The 10,385-nt window shown below is 41.3% G+C and overlaps 1 long non-coding RNA gene across 1 annotated transcript; it reads right to left on the bottom strand.

Moving 5' to 3' along the window:
- Nucleotides 1-1,323: 1,323 nt before the first annotated feature.
- Nucleotides 1,324-8,921, bottom strand: LOC310658365. The gene is made up of 3 exons (XR_014502277.1): nt 3,896-8,921; nt 2,684-2,919; nt 1,324-2,205 (listed from the first exon to the last, which is right to left on the bottom strand). It is a non-coding gene; the product is annotated as an uncharacterized lncRNA (long non-coding RNA).
- Between the last annotated feature and the right edge of the window lie 1,464 nt (nt 8,922-10,385).

Here is a 10,385-nt window from a genome sequence, read left to right as displayed (position 1 = left end):
ACCTCCTCCCCAACTTCTCTTATGAATTTCTCTTGATGAGTTGCATCTAGAAGAGCATTAGTAATCATTATCATTTCATGTACTTGAATTTTGTGAATTCTTTCGAAGCCTGAGAGTTGTGATTGGGTATCCTATTTTTAACCGTAATGAGCTTTACAGAGGTTCAAGATAGCATCTGCCTTTTGGAAAACTGGGCTTTGCTTCAAGTTCAAAGCCAGGCAAGTTTCAACTATGCATGCTGAAGTATTTATTCCTTATTTGGCTCAAACTCTTTTCCATAGCATTGTTCATCCCAACAATCCTTGGACTATATATAATAGATGCAAAGGTTGGTATGAGAAGAAGCATTTAGCATTCATCCAGCCTTGTTCTCATGCATATATATCTGATTTTATTTGTACACTGCCTTTCCGCAGTCCAAGCCATGCTCAAGGCGGCTTATGACATGGAAAACAAAAAAAAAGCATCGCTGCAAGATAACAAAAGTAATCGTGAAATAAGACATTAAAAAGTATACGACCAAACTCAACAATTTCCACTTCAATCACAAGATTAAGATCTTGTGGGCTGGCATGTTGTTTGGGAGGGGTTATTGCTGTGGTTTTTTTAAGAAGATACAAAAAAAACCACAGCAACAATCCCTCCCAAACAACACGCCAGCCCAAGTCTGTTCAGCAGCCTCAGCTTTTACAGCTGGAGTCAGTCAGGCCCCCACCCTCATTCCTTCGTTCTCACCCACTCTTGTAGCCACCCATGCTACCCCAAGTCTCTCTCGAGGTTCTGGAGGCCATCCTGAGATGGAGTCAGTGCACTGTTAGGGAGGAAGGATTTCAGCTTCAGGAGGTACTCCACCCAATTAAGGATGAATTCATCCCCAATAGACCCTTGTGTCTCTCATCCCACATATTCAGAAGGGCCTCATTACCACCCAGAGAGGCTTGGGGTAAAGCAGAGGGCTGGGGTGGTGGCAAGGGGAGAAATTTTCCTATCATGTACACCCTTCTATTCACTTATCTGAGGTTTGAAGTCATAAAGTTTAAAGGTGAACTACTACGACTAATTCTTATTATTGAAACTTTATGTAGCTGGAAAGGAAAGGAGGCAGCTGAAAACTTTCCTTCCATCAACTTCCTTAAGTAAGTCCATGATTTTTCCAAGTTGAACAAATAAAGCTGTTTATGATGAAACTTGCGTAAAGAAAGAAAAAGGAATGCTTTCAACCCATGGATGAACAATGCTAATGTGATTATTACACAAAAGAGTTCACTGTTCTGTGACTCTTTATGCTAAACACCCAATGATGCTGACTTTTTGCTTCAGAACATTTCTCTGTGTTGCAGGAAAAGCAGGATTTGTTGATTCCACTTCCCTTGGTTGGAAAGCTGAGCAGCAGGGCTGAAAGCAAACATGTCCATGGATTTTTTTATTATTATTTTTTAAAAGCCTTTTAAATGGGGATATTTTCTTACTAAGCTTTCAATTTAGAGTGAGTCATACTTGCTGTTACAGGAGGGATTCCTCTCTGGATTCCATACAAGGCACACATTATCTATTTACATTTGGATCAGTTGCAGGAAGAGATTATCAAATTCATTTCATTAACTTTAAACCACTCTGGTCCTCCCAAACTCCAAATTAGTGCCGATTTACAAGTAACGTTCTGGGCTCTGTGCAGAAGAAGAATAAGGCTATTATTCCTGGAGGGAAAATGATCTGTTGATTTAGCACACGATATTCTTATTAAAGGAAAACCCAGAAATAAAACTGAGCTTGTGCTGACATGAAATGGGTCAAATACTTTCAAAGTTCTGGGTGTGTTCCTTTTTTGTGCTATAGCAGTACACAGAAACAAATATGGAGTCAACAAAAAATGCCTGTAACAGGGCTCGGCTTCCCATCTAGAAACGTTATATGTAAAACTATGAACTATTAACCTAGGATAATCACAGTCTGCTAATCTGCAATGGACCAGAGAGTACTGAGTAAACAGAATACTAACTGCTTTTGCAGAGGTTACTGTGCAAAGTTTTGTGAACATAGGAAACCAACAGCAGAAGTGAAGTTCACAGTATTTCACAAGAGGTGCCAATAAAGAGAGGTGGTATCTGGAATGGGTGTAAGAGACTTCAGGGCTTAAATACTCTTGTCTGAATGAACTTTCAGCTCCAGGTTTCAGAGGGGAGTGCTTACTCCTTCTGGAACTTCCTAGGCGGCCTTCAGACTGGTGTTTTATTGCAGGTGTATTCCACAACAGGCTCTTGACACAATAATAGTGCATTAGTGTTGGGATTATTCTGTTTTGTTGTTTGTTAGTGTTGCTTTCCCAAAGCTACCAGGTTATTGCTGCCCAGAGGGGCTACAGTGTAACAAAAGCAGGACAAAACAACAACAGTCTCGGAACATTTGTGATGTGAAATTGTTGTGTGGTTTCAGGCAGATGCTATAGGCTATACAAACACTGACTGGAAATGAAACAGTATGACCAACCCTGAAACTTTTTTCAGGCACAAACAATAATGAAATCGAGATCACATCTGACTGCCCTGATAGTTTAAAAAGGTAATGGTAAAGGACCTCTCACCAGTCCAGTCTCGAACGACTCTGGGGTTGCGGTGCTCATCTCGCTTTACTGGCCGAGGGAGCCGACGTTTGTCCGTAGACAGTTTTTTTCGGGTCATGTGGCCAGCATGACTAAGCCACTTTGGATGAAACCAGAGCAGCACACGGAAACACCATTTACCTTCCCGCTGGAGCGCTACCTATTTATCTACTTGCACTTTGACATGCTTTCGAACTGCTAGGTTGGCAGGAGCTGGGACAAAACAACGGGAGCTCACCCTGTCACGAGGATTTGAACTGCCAACCTTCTGATCAGCAAGCCCTAGGCTCAGTGGTTTAGACCACAGAACCACCCACGTCCTGATAGTTACATGGGTACAAATAATCATGGCAGTGCAATAGAAAAGCATGGCTACAGGGGCCTTAGGAAAGGGATGTTTGGCGGGGGGTGGCTTCTCTTTGCCTATCCCAAAGCTGCAGTGGTTGGAAAGCCACAGCTGTTAAACCTTTTCCTGGCAGATAGCTTTCAAAGGCACTCAAAGTCAATTTGAGTCAGGTTCTGGTGATATTAGAGCATTTCCAAACATGACGCCAAAAGCGCCTTTGAAGCAGTCATTTTGTGTGCATGACATTTGACATGTGCATTTTTGCCAAGTGAAGTTTTACATGTGTGTAACAAATATCCAAAAATACCTCACGGCCTAACCCTAAATGTACTCTGAATTGAGGTCTCCTTAGTTCATTGAAATTTGCTTTCTAGTAGGCGTGCTTAGGTTTGCAGTCTTAATATTGCATACAAGATCACACTTACTGCTTTATGAAAAAGCAATTGCACCATATTCTTGCACAGCTAACCGTCCATTTCACAGCAATATTCGAGGCAATAGTTTTTGACTATTCAATTACTTATGAGATTGATAGCATATTTCCATAAAGCTTACAATGCATTCATCAGATGTGGAAATAGTATTCAAACAGGCAATCTTCTACCCTGCATTCTGAAATTAAGCACTACAGGTGATCTGCACCATATGAGCTTTCTGAATGTGTAGTTTGGTTTTCAGCCATGGGCAGCACAGATAGAAGAATCAATAAAAACAAAGGCTTTGACATAACCATTTACTTGGGACTGGGAGAAGCCAACATAAATTAAGCTTTTGTTTGTAATATTTAATGCTGGTTTTGATGTAAGGAAGGCGAACAAGATAAGCCTTTGTACTTCAGATATAAACATGTTCCATTTCTTCATTTTCAACTAAAGGCACAGATAGCATGAGTCATTTCTCTCTTTCCTTTTGATTTGATCCTTTCCATGCTGAGAGGGTAAGAAGATCACCTACTAATGTTCACTAGGTACTCCTCTGTTAATGCATAGGATCTCTCTTCACCAACAACCTACCCCATCACTCATAATAACTGGCATTTTGCTAGCAAATTAAATAAAAGACACTACTGTGCCAGGAGGGATTATGAGAGAGCCAAGCAAATTTTGTACCCAGAAAGGGAGCGGAGGGAGGGAATCTTCCCAAACAAATGTGTTTGAAAGGACTCCAAGTCACACATTCCAGGGGCATAAGGAAGCTTCCTTTAATTATGATGGATTTATGCATTTCAGGAGATCAACATATGATGTCACATGCTCAATTCCTTTTTGATTCTGCGGCTCTACTTTTAGGTTTCAATATGTATCTTCCATGTGGTAAGTCCATTATATATAGGGTCTACAACCAAGAAACTGAGCTAGTTGTCAGCATGAATTTTACATTTCCCCAGCTGCAAGTGTGTTATGTTTGCCTGGAGCTAAGAAGATGTTCCAATCACTCTGAACCACTCCAGCCTCCTTGGCTTGCTATAGAAGCAACTTATCTGCAGAATTAAATAGCCCTACTTCTTGCATGGCTTTTGTTACCACCTGAATCTCTAAGCTACCTGCTTCAGCTACCAGCTTATACTTTCTTTTTGTTCTTTTATTTGGGGGGGGAGGGGAGATCAATTGCCAAAATGACTAGATTTGACAAATCCAATATTTACAAAAGAGGCTGCAGCTTATGAAAGATGTACATGATTGTTATCATGTGTTACGCCCAGTCCTGATACAGAGCATGTTTCTAATTCCTTGGGTGACAAATCAGACCTGACACTGATCAAAGACATGAGGGAGCAGGCGGGGTCTTCTTGGTGCTAGCCCCAAAGGCTCAGAGATTCTGCAAGAAACCTCCAGAGGAATCTCTTTAGGAGCCTTCAGGATCCGATCCAATACAATTGCCAGCAGAAGAGCCTCTGGTGGAGTCAGAGGGAGAGACTAGGCCACCCTCCATTCCTCAAGAGTGCAAGCATCTAAAGGTCCATGCCTGGGTCATGCCTGAAGATCTAAAATTGGTGTGACTCTGGGGTAAAGAACTTCTTATGAATAAGGGGCTCTCCATGCAACCTCAAATATCCAACAGCTTAAGTCAATTCAACTTGCATCTTCAAAATATTTGGAGGGGTGGGGGGGGTGTTAGTTTTGGTTTCATCAGAAGCTTTTGTGGTGGTGTAAAAAAGTATGAAAACAATTCACTTTGAAAGATGTTGCAGTGGAGGATACAAATAAATATCATGTAGGGCAGGGGTGTCCAACAGCTCAATCGTGATCTACTGGTAGATCCCCGGGAGGTTTTGGTAGATCACGGTCGATCACTGGCTCCCTTTCCATAGCAGTGGTAAAATAGAATCCGGCCCTGTCCCCTTGCTCTGTCCTCCATTGTTGCATGATCTCCAGAACAGAAGACAGAGTTTTCGCAGTGAGGCTGATTGTTTTGATAGCGGTTTTTTGGTGAGCGACTCTTCCCCTTTCCTCCCCCCCCCAAAAAAATTACTTATTCCTGAACCCCCCCCAAAAAAGGGGGTAGATCACTGCCAGTTTTTTATTGTATGAGTAGATTGCAGTATCTTAGGAGCTGGCCGTCCCTGATGTAGGGTGATTATAATTATCATCATTAAGCTTTGAAGACCTGGTTTCCAAATCAGTATTTTACAAAATATGCAAATGACTAGACGTCCATGATGGTGCTATGATTGCAACAAGGCCTTGAATTTCCTTGAATTCATTTCCCTCCACTGTGAATGGCTGAAGTGTCCATCATTTACCAGGTTAAAACAGAGCAACTTTACTGGCTCTGTCAGCAACCTGCTTACAATAGGGGCTGTGCTACGTATACCAAACACATCATATACTGCTTATATTAATGCCACGTTAGGGTAACCTGACCCTGAAACACACAGTAAATAATGTATCTATATTTTATAAATGCATGTTGAAGAAGATCAGTCACGCCTGCCTTGTCAAGACTCTGACTTCCAAAAATGCAGAATTTAAGTTTTGTCATGCATGGTATTTATTTTATTTTGCCAAATGTTTAAACTCATCCAATCTCAAAGGCAATGACATTACACATTACATGCATATACATGTAGTTGTAATGTTCTGCTGTCTACCCTCAAACTTCCCCAGCCTAGTACTCAGTTTACTTTGTGAGAAGAAGTAGGGAGGGTGGAGGACAGGCCTGTGTGTATGAAGACCATGCATCGGAATCTCTATTGGGCAGTTTCTTCCATTTAGAACTTTGGGAATACCTACATGTGTGATTACAGTGGACCTCGGGTTAAGTACTTAATTCATTCTGGAGATCCGTTCTTAACCTGAAACTGTTTTTGACCTGAGGTACCACTTTAGCTGATGGGGCCTCCCACGGCCGCCGCCACAGCACAATTTCTGTTCTCATCCTGAAGCAAAGTTCTTAACCTGAGGTACTATTTCTGGGTTAGCAGAGTCTGTAACCTGAAGCATCTGTAACCCGAGGTACCACTGTAGATAGTTACCGCGCTAGCAACTACCATACCTGTTGGGCAGGGTTGAGCAAGGAATCTTTCTTTTGCGTTCTGCAGAACTGCCTGCCTATTCATCCTGATTTCAAGCTTGCCTCACTTCTACGGTACATTATTATTGTAAAGATCTGGGATAGTCTTTTAAAGAACTCATAATTTCAGCCACATGCATGGTCTCCTTGCTATTCTCTTGCTTGCTAGGTTCCCTGATGTTTCAGTGAGGGCTTAATATCAATACTTCCTCTTGACTCGTACTGAGAAAAAGAGAGAATGGAGCAAAAGTAAGAGCAGCAGAATATGTCTGGCACAATATAGGGAATAGAAGAACTAGATTTATAAAGCCTTTATCATGCTAGAACTTGTTAATGCAAATACTGAATGGCCCAAATTGTAAGCCAGCTTTTGTTCACTTTATGTCTTTCCCGCAATGTAACATTCAAAAAGCTTTCTTTATGTCCGTCCATCCAACATAAAAGTACAGAATACATTCAATCTGTTTATGGTTTGGAGAGGAAAGGTATGTTCAAGGTTTATGAGGATAGGACCTTTAGCTTCTAGTTCTCATCCCTGCCCTACTGATTTACTCAAGCTTTTATATTAAGGCTGCCTTTAACTTGAAGTATGAATGTTTCTGCAGATTTATGTCAGACAATGTACAGCAATATATAGTAACTTGCAGTGTGAAATGATCAGCACTGCAAATATGCCCTGTTCTTCCATCAGCTGAACATTCTAGTTGCTTTAGTGCCAACTACATGTTCCATTAAGCACTTTAAGAAACGAAAGTATGCTTAACCCTGGGCACTTTTATTGAAAGGAAAAGCAGGCTCTATATAGGTTTTTGGACTATACAGGTGTTTGGTCTGATCCAACAGGGCTTAAGTTCTTTTATACGCAGCTACTCTCTGCCTCCAGGGGTTCTGTTTATCGTGCAAATAATTATCTCTCCATCCATTACCTAATCAGCTCACAGGTTGTGAGTTAAACTGCTCAGGCTAGCTTATTGCAAAACTATAGTTAGTCCCAAGTAAGTTGGTATGAAATCTTAGGCGATTGCTTTTCATCACTAAAGTATTGGGACCTGCTGAAAAAAGGAGTGCACTGGGGATGCTGTGCTTATTCATCTAAATTAAGGAGTGGCCTATATCCTTAGGTGCCCCTTTTGTCTCTCCTGAAACTAGGCTGAAATGATCTGTATGATGGTCAGATTATACAATAACGTTGACATCTCCTTGGTGCAGCTTTTAGTGTTATGAAGCACATGTGCGTGGATAACGTGAGGCCATTGCCCTCACCGCTCTCACAAAATACAAACTGTGGCCCTTGGTCCAAAAAGGTTGGTGAGCCCTGTTAACAGCTGAGTGCAAATATACAAGTCCTTACAGAACACACATTGGAGTATGGCAACAATTCTAGAACTGACTTGCAGTACGGTAAAACAATTCACTGAACTCTGAACCGATGCGTGATGTTTTATTTGTTCCATTATTACACAAGAAATTTAAAAAAGAAAGGGAATTGCAATCTTCCTTGCTCGAGCATTTCAATTCATACATTCAAGTATAAATGAAGTTACCCTGGTGGGAAAGTGGGTTTATGACCATATAAAAGCACCTAAACAATTTCCACTGGTTTCCCCTCCTGCACTAGAAACTGAAGATTGGCAGGTTTCATACCAAGCAAGCTGTTAGCTATCTAGTGCACTAATGCTAACACTGACTCATGCTTGTAGCTGTTTTCCCCGCACATAATAAAACATGCCTGTATGTGTTCAGGCAGGAAGGCATTTCCAAGAGAATGTATTGAATGCCAAGGATTTGACCATCTACCACTTAAGCCATTAGGAGTTTTGCCTCTGATTTATTGAGGACAAGCTGGACCCAGGCAGTGAAAGTGTGAGCAAACATCATTTTAAAGCCAGGAAGCTCTTGATAAGATTTTTGTTGTTGTTCCTTGGCATAGCTTGATGATTCATTTCTTTGCAAGTGTATCACAACCTATCCATCTGTGTTGAGACAGATTGCAGCACTGGGTATATGTGACCAGTGCAACTGCAAAAAGTTCCCTGCCACACATGCATTTCAAAACATGAAGGTACAAATATATAAATAAGACCACCCCATGCTCCTCCAGCCATTAAATGGCTTCCCAATGCTCAAACTTGTGCTTTGGCAGACCTTCACTAAATTGAATTTCAGAGTTAAGAAGAAACCCATTGAATGCCTCTGTATTCACCATAGTTTAATGCCTGCCCATTAAAAAAAAAAAAGGAGGCACGTTTTAAATTTTTGAGGCTGTGACAATATTCTTGAAAGTGCATGAGCGGTGCTACTTAAATCCTGTGGCTGAATGCAGGGCCTCAATGCTCAACACAATTCCCTGTCCTTCTGCATGCATAGCTGAAGAGTGTTCAGAATCTGGGGAATTGTGCAAAATTGTTGAGTTTGCATTGTCAATACGGGTCGCAGAATTTCTCTTTTTCTAGAATGTGTCTTAAGGGCTTTGCTGTTTTTAAAACTTAGAATACATGCAGCAAAGATGAGTATGCTGATCTGAGACCATGCAGGAACCTGAACTCTTCATACGTTTCATAACCTACTTTAAAGTTCAGAATGCCCCAGATATAAAGTTCAAAAAAATGTCTTCTGGGGCAACGTTCTATATCTGTGCTTGGAAAGGATTGCTGTTTCTACAGCTATTACCTGAACAATACTAACAACAATAGATGAGGGAGCTATTTATTTCCTTGGAAGGACGCAAAGGCTAGCAGAGTGAAAATTTCCTGTTTTTGAATGCTTCTGAAAAGTGGAGAATGTTGATTACTATGACAGCCGTAAGGAATATGCAGATGTTGCTGGAGATGTGTCATTTGCACTATAATCCAATAAACAATTGATGTTTTGAAGCCTATTGTTTACCATTAAGCAAGTCTTGCCTGAATGGGAGTATCAAGGACGTTCTGTCCTGAACCTAACATACTAACTGAATTTTTGCTCATTTAAAGATGTTTAATAAGCAAATTTATTATATAGAAAACTACAGAATTATAGAGCTTGGCTGTAACATACAAGCAACAAGGCATATTCAACAACAGAAACATTCTTGTCCTAAATTATCAATAGGAAACTCTTCTCTGGTTGCCTATCCTTACGTAGCCCAAAGAGTACCATCATTTCAATCGATAAGAAGAAGGTAGCAGATTGGAGTGAACCCTAATGTTTGCAGTTAAGAAAAAAGAGGGAACCCTAAGGGAGGACCCCCCCCCCAAAAAAAACCCAGCCCATTATAAACATAGAAATCTGTCTTATACCGAATCAGACTACTGGTATACAGGCAACAATCAATTTGTATGGGGCTTAGATTCCTGAGCCCCTTATGCATTGGTGGTGCATGCATAAGCTTCACTCCGCCCCATTCCGCTCCATTCCGTCTCCCATTCTGCCCCCTTCTCCAGCCACTTCTGAGTCACCACGATGTGCATGTGTGTGGTCATGCATGAATCAGTCGTTGCCTGTATCTAGTACAGCATTGTCTGCACCAGCCTTTCTCAACCTGTGGGTTCCCAGATGTTGTTGAACTACAACTCCCATTACCCCTAGCTAGCAAGGCCAAAGCTCAGGGATGATGGGACTTGTAGACCAACAACATCTGGGGACCCACAGGTTGAGAACTGCTGGTCTACACCAATTGGCTGTGGTTCTCCAGGGTTTCAGATGAGTGGCATTCTCATCCCTACCAGGAGATGCCAGAGGCTGAACCTTCTGCATGCCAAGCAGATGCTCTACAACTGAGTTTAGCTCTTCCTCACTGATGACTGAGCATTCTCAGCAGGCGTGGAATCCTAGAAATTAATACTGAATTTTTCAAAATGACACCAGATGGGATTTGAGTAAAAACATTATCAATCTGAATAATGGTGAAAACTGTAATCCATCTTCATTTGACATTTCTTGTTTTAT

The sequence above is a fragment of the Podarcis tiliguerta genome, assembly GCF_965153285.1.
Source record: "Podarcis tiliguerta genome assembly, chromosome: 10".
Classification (NCBI taxonomy): domain Eukaryota; kingdom Metazoa; phylum Chordata; class Lepidosauria; order Squamata; family Lacertidae; genus Podarcis; species Podarcis tiliguerta.
Note: the sequence above shows the minus strand (reverse complement) of the source record. Positions and strands in the feature narration are given on the sequence as shown.